This window comes from Tamandua tetradactyla, chromosome 3, assembly GCF_023851605.1.
Source record: "Tamandua tetradactyla isolate mTamTet1 chromosome 3, mTamTet1.pri, whole genome shotgun sequence".
Lineage (NCBI taxonomy): Eukaryota > Metazoa > Chordata > Mammalia > Pilosa > Myrmecophagidae > Tamandua > Tamandua tetradactyla.
In genome coordinates, this window is record NC_135329.1 from 73,416,502 (window position 1) to 73,429,626 (window position 13,125).

Sequence of the window (13,125 nt, forward strand, 5' to 3'; positions counted from 1 at the left end):
TCATGTTCCTTTGTCCTGGCTGTGAATGCCTCCATCTGTCTGGTCCTGTTAGTTTCACCAAGCGGCCCTCCTCTGTTCTTCACATCTCTGATTTTTTAGCCACCTCTGTCCTCTGGGAGTGCTGGGCTCCTTATCTCCCAGTTGGGGTCCCCCCTTTTCTTCTAAAAGCTGTCTATTAGGACACTATTAGTGAAAGACATTGACTTATTAATAATGTTGTCAAATTTACAAGTTTTTAAAAACCCTCTTATTAACTCTGCTCTAGGATACACCCCACTGTTCATGAATTTTAAAGAAGATTTGTTTTGCAAGGCCTAAGGGTTGTTTTCCTCTGCTACAGCTTGTGCAGTTTCCTGTTCAGCCTGAAGGAGAGTATTGGGTGTTTATTTCCACCTGGTTAATGAGAGATAGGGATACAATGGAAGAGACCTGGGCTAAGAGGAGAGTCTGTGTGCTGGTTTGAATCTGTGGTAGACCCCAGAAAAGCCATGCCCTTTGATCCTCATTCAATATTACTGGGTGGGAGCCAAATGTGACCCTCCCAATTGTGGATGGTGGCTTTTGATTAGATGATTTCCATGGAGGTGTGTCGCCACCCACTGAAGGTGGAGTTGCTTGCTGGAAAACTTTGAAAGAGGAAACATTTTGGAGAGAGTCCCTTTTGGTAGAGCCATGAGAAAGCCAGCAGACACCACCATGTTCGCCATGTGCCCTTCCAGCTGAGAGAGAAATGTTGAACGTCATCGGCCTTCTTGAACCAAGGTATCTTTCCCCGGATGCCTTAAATTGGACATGGCTATGGACTTGTTTCATTTGGGACATTTTCTCAGCCTTAGAACTGTAAACTTGTAACTTATTAAATTCCCCATTTTAAAAGCCATTCTGTTTCTGGTATATTGCATTCTGGCAGTTAGCAAACTAGAACAGTCCGATACTCAAATTCTGTCACCCTACTTACTAGCTTCATGACTTTTCATAAATCATTAAACTTTTCTCAGCCTTAATTTTCTTATATATAAATGAAATAGTCCCTACCTAATTCAGAAGGTGATTATCTACCTTGTAAGCAAAAATGTTAGTACCATTATTAGGAGACTGGGTTAATAAATTAGGTGAGCCATAGAATAGAGTCCCAGACAGTCACTCAAAGATGGTTTAGCACTGTCGTTACTGCTCTGGGAAGATGTCTGCGTGTGTTGTTTCAAAAAAATTACACCATAATCCATAATTCCATTTTTTGTAAAAACAAAGTGTGTGTAAGTATTCTTATTTGTGGTAGTTAGGTTATATAAAGGTGTTGCAAATGCTGAATTAGCAAATACTGAGCCATCGCTCCTTGGAGTTCCCGTGGGTCTCTGGTCAGAATACTTTCATCAGCCAATCAATACATAACCTTGTTTTCTGTGTTTCTGTTAAAGACACTGATTTAATATACTGTTGATTCATTAACATTGAACTCATAGCCAATAGCATTATAACTCATGCCTTAGCTTAAGCTTATTTAATAAACAAGTTCCTAATGCTTAGACAAAGTAGACAGCACTTCAGCACCACCCTTGGGGGGCCATTTAAACAGTGAAATCACCAACCAAAAAGCACAAAAAACATAGCACAGAAAGGACACTTGTTTTCAGTGTGAGCTGAAGCAAGAAGGCAGAGCGTAGTCTTGTTCTCTCGTTCAGCTCCAGCTGGAAATGTGGGTGTCAGGCGACGTAAATGTTTTTGCCACTCTGTGCATATTTGTAAATGACAGAAAGTGCTGAGAGTGTTGATTTTGGGGGTTACAAATAAATTTTACCGAGTAAGAAAACTCACAAATAGGGAGTGTGTGAATACTGAGAACTGATTATATACATATCCACTACCGCAGGCTTGGGGGTGGGAGGCAGGAGGCTGCACCTTGCAGAGACAGGCTGTCATGCTGCAGGGCAGGTACAGGGATGGGTCAGGTGAGCTGCTTGCATATGCGAACGGATGACTCTGTTTGGGGCAGTGGAATGAGGGATTGATTTAATGATGGACAGTTGCTGTCAATCCTGCAGACAGCTAGTATGACCTCAAATAATATGCAAAAGTTGGAATATTTTTATGATACAAAGAAGTATGGCTGAAGCAGCCATACTCAGGGACTGGTGCTCCAGGGGTTGGTTTTAGTTTCCCAGTTGCTACAATCATTGCCCTAATGACAGGTTTCAGAGGCCGGAAGGCTTTTTTCCTCCTGGTGTCGGCAGTCTTTGGGTTTCCTTGGCTTTTCTGGCACATAGCAGTGCACGTGGTGGTGGCTTCTTTTTCCTATGGGTTCCACTGACTTCCAGCTTCTGGCTGCTCCCTGTGGCTTCTTTCTCCATCCAACTTTCACTCTGCCTATAGAGGACTCCTGTTAACCTGGATAAAGCCCCACCTGACTCAGGTGGGCCACACCCCAACTGAGGTAGTGTCCAAAGACATCTTATTTACAACAGGGTCCACACCCACCAGAATGGGGACCAGAACCAAGAACTCATCCAAACTGGAGTACAGAATTCAGTCCACCACAGGGTTGATCTTTTTAGCACGGAGATGTAAAATATTTCATGGAGTTCAAGCCACTCTTGTTTCAAATGAGAAAATGGAGGCCAAAAAAAGTTCAGTGACTTGTCCAGTCCCAAGCTATTTAGGGGAAGAGCAGATAAGGCTCAAAGGGAGTTCTTTTTCTTCCATCATTGACTGAGGAGCTGACTGTCATTGGAATCACCAGTTGATTTGGTCATTTCCTCGAAGGCTGCTATACTTTGACTCCTCAGTAACTTCCAGTTTTAATTTGCATTTCTTTCATTACAAATGAGGTTTAACATTTGACCCCTCCCCCTGCAGGTTTTAAAAAGTGGATGGCTCTTTCTCATCTTAGCAGAGACAGTGGTGTGAATATGAGGATTTGTCAGTGTTTTGCATGTGGGATGATCATGACCAGAGGAAAGAACCAGAGAAGATTCGAACTGTCCCTGCTGAGTCTTTTGCTTTCAAGTTAGGAAACTGAGACCCATGGAGGTCAAATGACTTGTCAAAAATCAGAGCTGTGATTGGAACCTGAGACAATTGACCCCTTGACTACCTTATCACAAGGACTATAGTTCTAAACAGAAGTATCAATTGAATTAATCTACAGAGATAAATATGAAAATTTTAGGAGATTAAACTGGCTGTTCATAACTCTAGGATATAACCTGAAGTGTCTTTATTACTGGTCCCTGGAATCATCTTGCAATTGCCATTTCTTTTCACACATTGAGCACCCTCATTTATTTGATTGAGGCTTCCTGCATGTTAATAATCCTAGGCAGGATATTAATTCCATGCTGCAAAATCTCAGAACCACAAATAATGCTGGATTTCATTGCCTAATTTGTGGCTAATGATTTGATCATGTTCTTCTTGGAAAATTGCTTTTGTTTACTTTTAATAATTTCCTCCCTTTTTGTTTTCTCAGCACTACCAGCTGTTATTTCATCTCTTCATTTGTTATTTTATCAGTTCCTGGAGGCACAGGGTCACGTAAAAAATAGATACTGTGTAAATAATTAATCAGGAGAGCATATATATTTCAAATTTTCCAGAGAAAATTCAAAAGAGCATGTCACTTTTTTGTTGACCAAAGAAATACTAAAGATGGATGGTTTCTGGGAAAACTGGTGCTCTAAAGCAAATTGAGCATGTGGCAGATATAATAGTGTCAAAGCTTTTTCATTAGATTCAAATTTTCACTGCTGTGGAGTCCATAGTAAAAAATTTTATTTACCTTCATGTTTGCCTGTGAACATGCAGAACTCATTGGGTATCTCATTGTCTTCATTTGCCATGACTGCTGTAATAAATACTTTACAATGGATTGGCTTAAATCAGGAGCATTTGTTAGCTCATGGTTTGGGAGGTTAAAATTCTTGGGGTTCCTTGGCTTGCATCTCTGCCTCCTAGTCACATGGCAGTTTCTCGCTCCATGATTTTGTTCTTCTGGTTTCCTTGATTTCCAGCTCCTGGCACCTCTCTGGCCTTCTCTCACTTTTGGCTCCTGATTTCTTCTCTGTATACAGCCTCCAATAACACGGATTAAGGCCCATACTGATCCAGTTGGTCATACTTTAACTAAAAATAATCCTCAAAAGATCCTATTTATGAATACATTCATGCCCGTGGGAGTGTGGATTATGATTAAGAACATGCCTGTCCCTGGCATGCATAATTCAATCTATCACACTCATTATTAAATGTGACATGTCCCAAGAAGAACTCCCCTTCTTGGTAAATGGCCCCATCATTCATCTAGTTGTGGGGGAATAATCCTTGACTGCTCATTTTCTCCTATGCCCCACATCTAACCCATTTGCAAATCCTGCTGACTCTATCTTAGACATATGCTCCAAAGAGAACCCTTTCTCACCACCTTCATAACTAAGGGCTCTGGCCAGAGTCACCACCATCACTCAGCTGGGGTCTGCACTGACCTCCTAACTCCCTCCAAACATTTATTTCTCAGCTCACAGCCAGAGTGATATTTTCCCTCATTTAATCAGATCACATTGTAGTCCTGCTCAAATCCTAAATGGCTTTTTCAGGACTATTTAGAAAAATATCTTGAACTCACCTGGGGTAGATGTGCTGCATGATCAGGCCCTAGAGAGCCTTTGGTTCTACCTGTTGAGGTTCTACCTCTTGATGCATTCTACACCTTCCTTTCTAGTCTTCACATACACCAAACACATCCCTCTCTCGGCCCCTTGTGTTTGTTGTTCTCGCCATCTTGGATGCCCTTCTCCCACTGAGCTTGCTTCCTCATTTCAGTCAAGTACCTGCCCAAATGTCACCTCTTCAGAAAGGCCCACCTTGACCACTCCTCCTAAAGTACAACTCCACTCACTCTCTATCCTTCTTCCCTCTACTGCTCCCTGTGGAATACACTATACATGTACTTCTCTATTATCTGCCTCCCTGCCTAGCTTGGAGGCTCTGTGATGAAGGCATTGTGTTTTGTTCACTGCTTTTGCTATAAGAAATAAATATTTGTTGAATGAATTATTGGGATCATCTGAGCACTGTATTACAACTATTCAAATTCCTATTAAAGCCAAAAGCTTTACTCCACATTTGGACTGAAAGGTCCTAAAAACATTTAAAGGGTAAAACATTAGTCCCACCACACTCCACCCTCATTGCCATTGAATGGGTTGCTGCTGTGGTTCCTCCATTCCTACTTCCCCCATTTATTTTATAACATTTATCTGTAGATTTCATGTGAGCATCTCTGGGAAGACTTCAGTTTAAGTCCTGGCACCAGGGTCTGAAGGTTAGAACCTTACATATCTTTTTTTTTTAAATTTTTTTATTAATCAAAAAAAGAAAAGAAATTAACACAACATTTAGAAATCATTCCATTCTACACATGCACTCAGTAATTCTTAGTATCATCACATAGATGTATGATCATCATTTCTTAGTACATTTGCATCGATTTAGGAAAAGAACTAGCAAAACAGCAGAAAAAGATATAGAATGTTAATATAAAGAAGAGAATTAAAATAATAATACTAATAAATATATATATATATATAAAAGGAAAAAGAAAAAACAAAAACAAAAGATACAAACAAACAAACAAACAAAAAACTATATTTCAGGTGTAGCTTCATTCAGTGTTCCAACATAGTTACATTACACTTAGGTATTATTGTGCTGTCCATTTGTGAGTTTTTGTATCTAGTCCTGTTGCACAGTCTGTATCCCTTCAGCTCCAATTACCCATTATCTTACCCTGTTTCTAACTCCTGCTGGTCTCTGTTACCAATGATATATTCCAAGCTGATTCTCGAATGTCGGTTCATATCAGTGGGACCACACAGTATTTGTCCTTTAGTTTTTGGCTAGACTCACTCAGCATAATGTTCTCTAGGTCCATCCATGTTATTACATGCTTCATAAGTTTAGTCTATCTTAAAGCTGCATAATATTCCATCATAGGTATACACCACAGTTTGTTTAGCCACTCGTCTGTTGATGGACATTTTGGCTGTTTCCATCTCTTTGCAATTGTAGATAATGCTGCTATAAACACTGGTGTGCAAATGTCCATCTGTGTCTTTGTCCTTAAGTCCTTTGAGTAGATACCTAGCAGTGGTATTGCTAGGTCATAATCCATTCTGCCAGTCTATGTCTTTTGATTGGGAAATTCAGTCCATTAACTTTTAGTGTTATTACTGTTTGGATAATATTTTCCTCTACCATTTTGGCTTTTGTATTATATATATCATATCTGATTTTCCTTCTTTCTACACTTTACTCCATACCTCTTGCTTCTGTCTTTTTGTATCTGACTCTAGTGCTCCCTTTAGTATTTCTTGCAGAGCTGGTCTCTTGGTCACAAATTCTCTCAGTGACTTTTTGTCTATAAATGTTTTAATTTCTCCCTCATTTTTGAAGGACAATTTTGCTGGATATAGAAGTCTTGGTTGGCAGTTTTTCTCTTTTAGTAATTTAAATATATCATCCCACTGTTTTCTAGCTTCCATGGTTTCTGCTGAGAAATCTACACATAGTCTTATTGGGTTTCCCTTGTATGTGACAGATTGTTTTTCTCTTGCTGCTTTCAAGATCCTCTCTTTCTCTTTGACCTCTAACATTCTAACTAGTAAGTGTCTTGGAGAACGCCTATTTGGGTCTATTCTCTTTGGGGTGCGCTGCACTTCTTGGATCTGTAAATTTAGGTCTTTCATAAGAGTTGGGAAATTTTCAGTGAAAATTTCTTCCATTAGTTTTTCTCCTCCTTTTCCCTTCTCTTCTCCTTCTGGGACACCCACAACACGTATATTTTATGTGCTTCATATTGTCATTCAGTTCCCTGATCCCCTGCTCAAGTTTTTCCATTCTTTTCCCTATAGTTTCTGTCTTTTTGGAATTCAGATGTTCCATCCTCCAGTTCACTAATTGTAGCTTCTGTCTCTTTAGATCTAACATTGTAGGTATCCATTGTTTTTTCCATTTTTTCTTCTTTGTCCTTCACTCCCATAAGTTCTGTGATTTGTTTTTTCAGATTTTCTATTTCTTATTTTTGTTCAGCCCATGTCTTCTTCATGTCCTCCCTCAATTTATTGATTTGGTTTTTGAAGAGTTTTTCCATTTCTGTTCATATATTCAGCATTAGTTGTCTCAGCTCCTGTATCTCATTTGAACTATTGGTTTGTTCCTTTGACTGGGCCATATCTTCAATTCTCTGAGCGTCATCCATTATTTTCTGCTGGTGTCTGGGCATTTGATCAGATTTCCCTGGGTGTGGGACCCGGCTGGTTGAAAGGTATTTTTGTGAAATCTCTGGGCTCTGTTTTTCTTTTCCTGCCCAGTAGGTGGCGCTCGTGGTGCTCGTCTGTCTGCGGGTCCCACCAGCAAAAGATGTTGTGGCTCCTTTAACTTGCCAATCCAAATCTCGCAGTCGGCCCGGGAAACCGCGCATGGAGGGGGGGGGGTCACCGGCCACCGCGGCTTGGGGGAGTGCCGGTCCAAATTGCCAAGCTGGCCCGAGATGCCAAGCATGGCGGGAGGGCCCCGCTATCCAACGTTCCCAGTCAGACCGGGGAGCCACGTGCGTGGAGGGGACCCCAGTCACCAGCCGCCCCGGCCAGGAAAACGCGCGCCCCTCGGGTATCTCACCGCAGCGGATTCTCCCTGCCCATTCAGCCATTCCAGAATGGGGTACGCTGTCTTTTTGGTCTCTGTTGTGGCTCTGGGAGCTGTTTTGTATTGTTTCTGTTTCTTTAGTTGCTGTTCTGGAGGAGGAACTAAGACCCGTGCATCTTACTACGCCACCATCTTCTCTGGAAGTCCCTTACATATCTTTTTTTTAGTTGTTTTCTAACATCCACCAGACAGCAAGCATAGACAATGTGTATTGATTCTGGGCAGGTTTGAAGTCTAAGTGTTTATCTCCTTTATAGAAATTTTAGAATCAGTCTGTCCTTCCCCCAGTCTTCTCAAGACCCAACAGGAAACATTAGCTTTGGACAATTACTGTCATTATTTGCTTAATTTGCTGTATCACAAGAATTACAAATTGCCCAGGAGAAACCAAAATTGTTGATTGTCCTTCCAGAACTGCCAACTTCGTTAATATTTATGATTAATTTTGAAATGGTGTCTTTTAGCTTTTCTGCTTTCTTTTATCCATGGGAGATGCAGAAATCAAGCATTCTCCTTATCAGGCTGACAATATTGAGGCATATACAGAATAGAGACATTCAAATCAGGCCATAAATGAGCCAGTGCTTTGTCATTGTAAGCTGGGCTCCTTGATAAGAAGAGGGGATGTGTGGGCATTGACCCCTTGGGTTGGCTATGCAGTTCACAATGTGGGCCACCATGGAGGCAGTTTAGAAAACTGGACTACAGATTAATGAAAGCTTTGATCACTTTTATTATGATATGTTGGAGTCTTTAGTTTCCATTCACCAATCAGAAAATCCTTATTTTTTAAAAATATTTTATTGACAAGTCTTCATATACATACAGTCCATACATGGTGGATAATCAGTGGCTCACAATATCATTACATAGTTGTGTATTTATCACATGATCATTTTTAGAAACTTTGTATCACTCGAGAAAAAGAAATAAAAAGATAAAAGAAAGAACTCATGTATCCCATACCCCTTACCCCCCTACCTCTCATTGACCACAAGTATTTCAGTCTATCCAATATATTTTTCTCCTTATCCCCCCTATTATTGATTTGGTTTTATCCATTTTTTACTACTCATTTGTCCATTCTCTGGATAAAAGGAGCATCAGATACAAGGTTTTCACAATCACACAGTCACATTGTAAAAGTTATATCTTTATACAATCGTCTTCAAGAATCAAGGCTACTGGAACGCAACTCAACAGTTTCAGATACTTTCCTACAGCCACTCCAATACACCATAAACTAAGAAGGATTATCTATATAATACATAAGAATAACCTCTGGGATAACCCCTTGACTCTGCTTGAAATATCTCAGCAGTGAGACTCTTTTTGGTCTCATATCTCTCTCCCCTCTTTTGGTCAAGAAGGCTTTCTCAATGGGAGCTTCTTTTGTCCCCTGTTTTTCATAAGTTCTTGGTCATTTATGGAAGCAGGTGTTATTTTATTTTCCCCAGTTTAGGAGGTACCAGGCATTCCCTCCCATCTTGAACTTATTGGTGTAACTGAGTGTCCACCTGAGTTGTATCCTAACTACCCAGTAACCTTTGCCCTTATTTCTCTTCCTTTTCTCTGTTTCTCTCACTGCCTGGCTCCTGTGCTCTTCCTTCTTGGTTTACCTAAGAGTTTTGTCAGAATCCAAGTAACTTTAACATTTTAGCCCTCAGTTTCTTCATTTACAGAACAAGAGAGTTGTATTAGCCAATCTGTAAGGACGTTCATGTATCAAAAAAATATTTATGGACCATCATTTTTTCAGACCCTGGATAACTTTTCTTTGATTTATTCATTCATTCATTCACTCATAGATTCTAATGTTTCAGACAGAATTTAAGGCAACTTATAATTGATGTTTGCTTTTATAGTAAACAAACCACTTTCAAATCTATTATTCTATTTGCTTATTATGACAGTCCTATGAGGGAGGTCATATAAATATGAATAATTCTGTGGTACAAATGGGATAAAAGGCTTTTCCTTTTTGATGATTATATTGATGATTATATTTGATTTGATGATTATATTAGTCAGGGTTCTTCAGTGAAACAAAACCAACAGGATATATATATATATATATATATATATATATATATATATATATATGTATAGTTTATGTTGTATTATATATTAGTATATATTACATTATACAGGATATATATAAAAGAGATTTATTATAGAAATTAGCTCCTATGACTGGGGAGGGATTGGTAAGTCTGAATTCTCTAGGGTGGAGCACAAGTTAGAGATGCTGGCTGCCTGAAGTAAGATTCAGAAGTTCTTTCTGATTTCTGAAATCCTTGGTTCTGGCTTTAAGAGCTCCTGATTGACTGAGAAGACCCCTCATTGCTGAGTGCAGTTGTCTTTGGGCTGTCACGTTAATCACTGACTGAGATGCAGTCAGCTGACTGTGCATGCAGAGCCATCTAGAAGCACCCCCCCCAGTAATAATCAGACCAGAGCTTCCTTGACCAAACAACTGGACACCATCACCTAGACAGACCGACATGTGAGCCAAAGCATCACATTGATTCTATAGTCTGGTTGTTCAATGTGAGCTACTTAGTGCAATCATTCTATTTCAGAGATTCTCAAACATCCATATGCATAAATAGGGAGTGTGTTAAAAAGGGGAGCCCTCTGCTTCACAGAACTTGGAGCACGGTCCGGGACTCTGCACTGCTAATGAACAGTGAGCGGTGATACTGGTCAAGATTTGCCAACTGCACTTAAAGAAAGATCATCTTCAAGGATAATGGTGCCTGCTGCATTGTGGCTGTTTATTACGTGTTTAGTGACCTAATTTATGGACAACAGATCTCAAGTCCATATTTGCCAATGCAAAAAGACATTTAAAGTTTTTAAGCACAAGTAGGTGACAACCTACGTAATGGGTGTAGTGGGCGACTCGACATCATCATGGAACCAGTTAATTCAAGCATCAGGAAGTGAAATTAACTGGTACTCAGTATGCCTTGCTACTGGGTGTCCTTTCCAGTGCCAGAGACCTTCAGGTTTTACACACATGCCACATGTTCTAATCCCACCCACACCACTAATAAACTATCTTTATCCCTCGTTAGCAGACTGTCAACCCCTTTTCTCTTAGATGCCTGACCCAGCCACTAGGGAACAAAAGATGTCCCAACCTAGAACATACACCCCCTCCAGTGGGGTACAGTGGAGAGCTGTATAAAATGATTCTGACCCCTCTCTGGCACAGAACCAAAGAACACTGACATCTGCACAGAACTCAAGAAAGCTCTGTGTTCAGGAGAGCTGATGTTAAACATCAACTCAAGTTTTCTTGCAGCCTATTGAAGGCCTTGGGTAAATGACAAGTGCCCACAGCAGTCAATGAACCGAGTTTTGAGCCTTGCAACTTCCAGATCTCCCTTGAGGACCCCTAGTCTCCTTGGGGACACAGCCACTCTGCCTCCCACTTGATCTGTCACCACTTTGTTAAGAACTGTGTTAAAGGAAATTTTTAAAAATGTAAAACAGTAAAGATTTTATTCAATGCTTTAGTAAAGAGGGAATTAGTAACATGCTTAGTTGGTTCAAAGGAGAATCCCCAGAACTGATGCACTTATAGATCAGGAATATTGAAAGGAATATGCAAATAGAGCAAAACTGGCATCTTCCACAGTTGAACCACCATGGAATATAATTTGTCTGTAGGCAAGAATTATTTTGCATTGCTGTCAGTCATCTACAACTTAGAGAGTAGTGAAATTGTTCAAAGACAATAAAAGGCTAAAATCAACTCCACTGAGACACTCATTTTTCCTACCTTATCTTTATGTACTTATGCCAAACATTCAGTTTGCAGGAGGGGATTTTTTCTAGGTATGGCTGCTCGGAGATTTCTCATCTAGGTCCTTATGTTAATATAGTACCACATCTTCTAATGAAGGGGATTGAGGAGAGGGAGGAACGGGGAAAGGAGGGAGAGGAGGACACATCAGAATCAGCTATAGGGCTAAGAGTGTTTGTGTGTGTTTTGAAAAAGCTTCTCACTTCTTTGTTGAGATGTGTGACCACTCTAAAGTTTTAAGTTCCAACTATTATCAATGAATGATTCATTCGGATCAGTTTTCCCTGAAATAATTCAAGGTGCAGTCAACCTCTTATACCCTTGGTCCAATCACTTAACCTTTGATATTTCATCAAAACCATGGAGAAAGCCCAGCCATACATGGCTTCCAGGGTTATTTTAAGGATCAGCTCAGATAATGTGCATTGAAACGTTTTGCATGTGTGGTGTTCTCTTTGTCGGGTGCTGTTGAGTTGCTTCTACCCTTGTTGATTTTGGAGGAAAAAGTGGTGTCTGGAGGCAAGCAGACACCTCTCCTTCTTACTAGCTGTGCCAACCAGAACAGAGCATTTAACCTCAGTGACCCCCAGTTTTCTCATCAATAAAACCGAGGTAACAAGATTCCCCTTATAGGAGCTTGTAAAGTTTTAATGAAATCCTGTACAGAGTACCTAGCACTTAGTGGGTGCTACACAAAGGGAAGTCAGCCTCCATTCTGCTGTCCATTTCTCCTTGGTCTACAGACATTGTGTTCATCTGCTATGGACTGGGAAGTGGGGGCGGTTAGGTGGTTAAGAGTTGGGCATTTAATCCCCACAACTGCCAAATGACTAAACCACTGTAAAGTTTAATTAACACCCAAAGTGCCCTGTCCCTGCACAATGTGGATTTTGAGTAGGAGAGGAAGTGCTGTGATTCAACTATGAAACAGTCATTGGGAGCAATCAGTAAGATTAAAAAAATAAAAATAAACTGCAATGTGTTTAGTATGAGGGTTTATCTCCTGTGGGCCTCTAAAGAAATGTTAAGGTATAAGCTCTTGCTTTTGAGAGTTTACCTTCAATTGCAAAAATAAGGCTAACGGGTAAAGAAAATAAAAAGGAAATACTCCAAGACTAAAATGTCATCGAGTGCCAACAGAGGGATAATATAAATTTGTAGTAAGCCCATATTTATGTTATCTTGCTTAGGAATGTATTTTGCAGAGTCCTGGCCCTTTATTCCTATTTTTAACATCTAAATAAAGGAAGAGCTTGACTGGTATCCTACTGGTAATTGAAAGGAGCAAAGAATTGAGGTAAATTGTTCTAGAAAAGAATCTAATTGATAACTCATGGAAAAGTGAGTGTGTGTGTGTGTGTGTGTGTGCATACTTCATAGGTGATAGGTGGAAGAATTAATGATCTTAGCAGAATCCTAGACTTCTTGTGTTACAGATTTGCTGTGGAAAAACCAGTTTTAGGAACAGTTTTCAAACAGAAGCTTGGAAGCATCTTCTAATCTGACTGCCTTTTGAAAGGGGGGGAGAGGGCTGAATGGGATTTATCACTTTCCTTCAAGACATATTCCTTTCTTTCTGTTATCTATGTATTTTTTGTTTGTTTGTTTGTTTT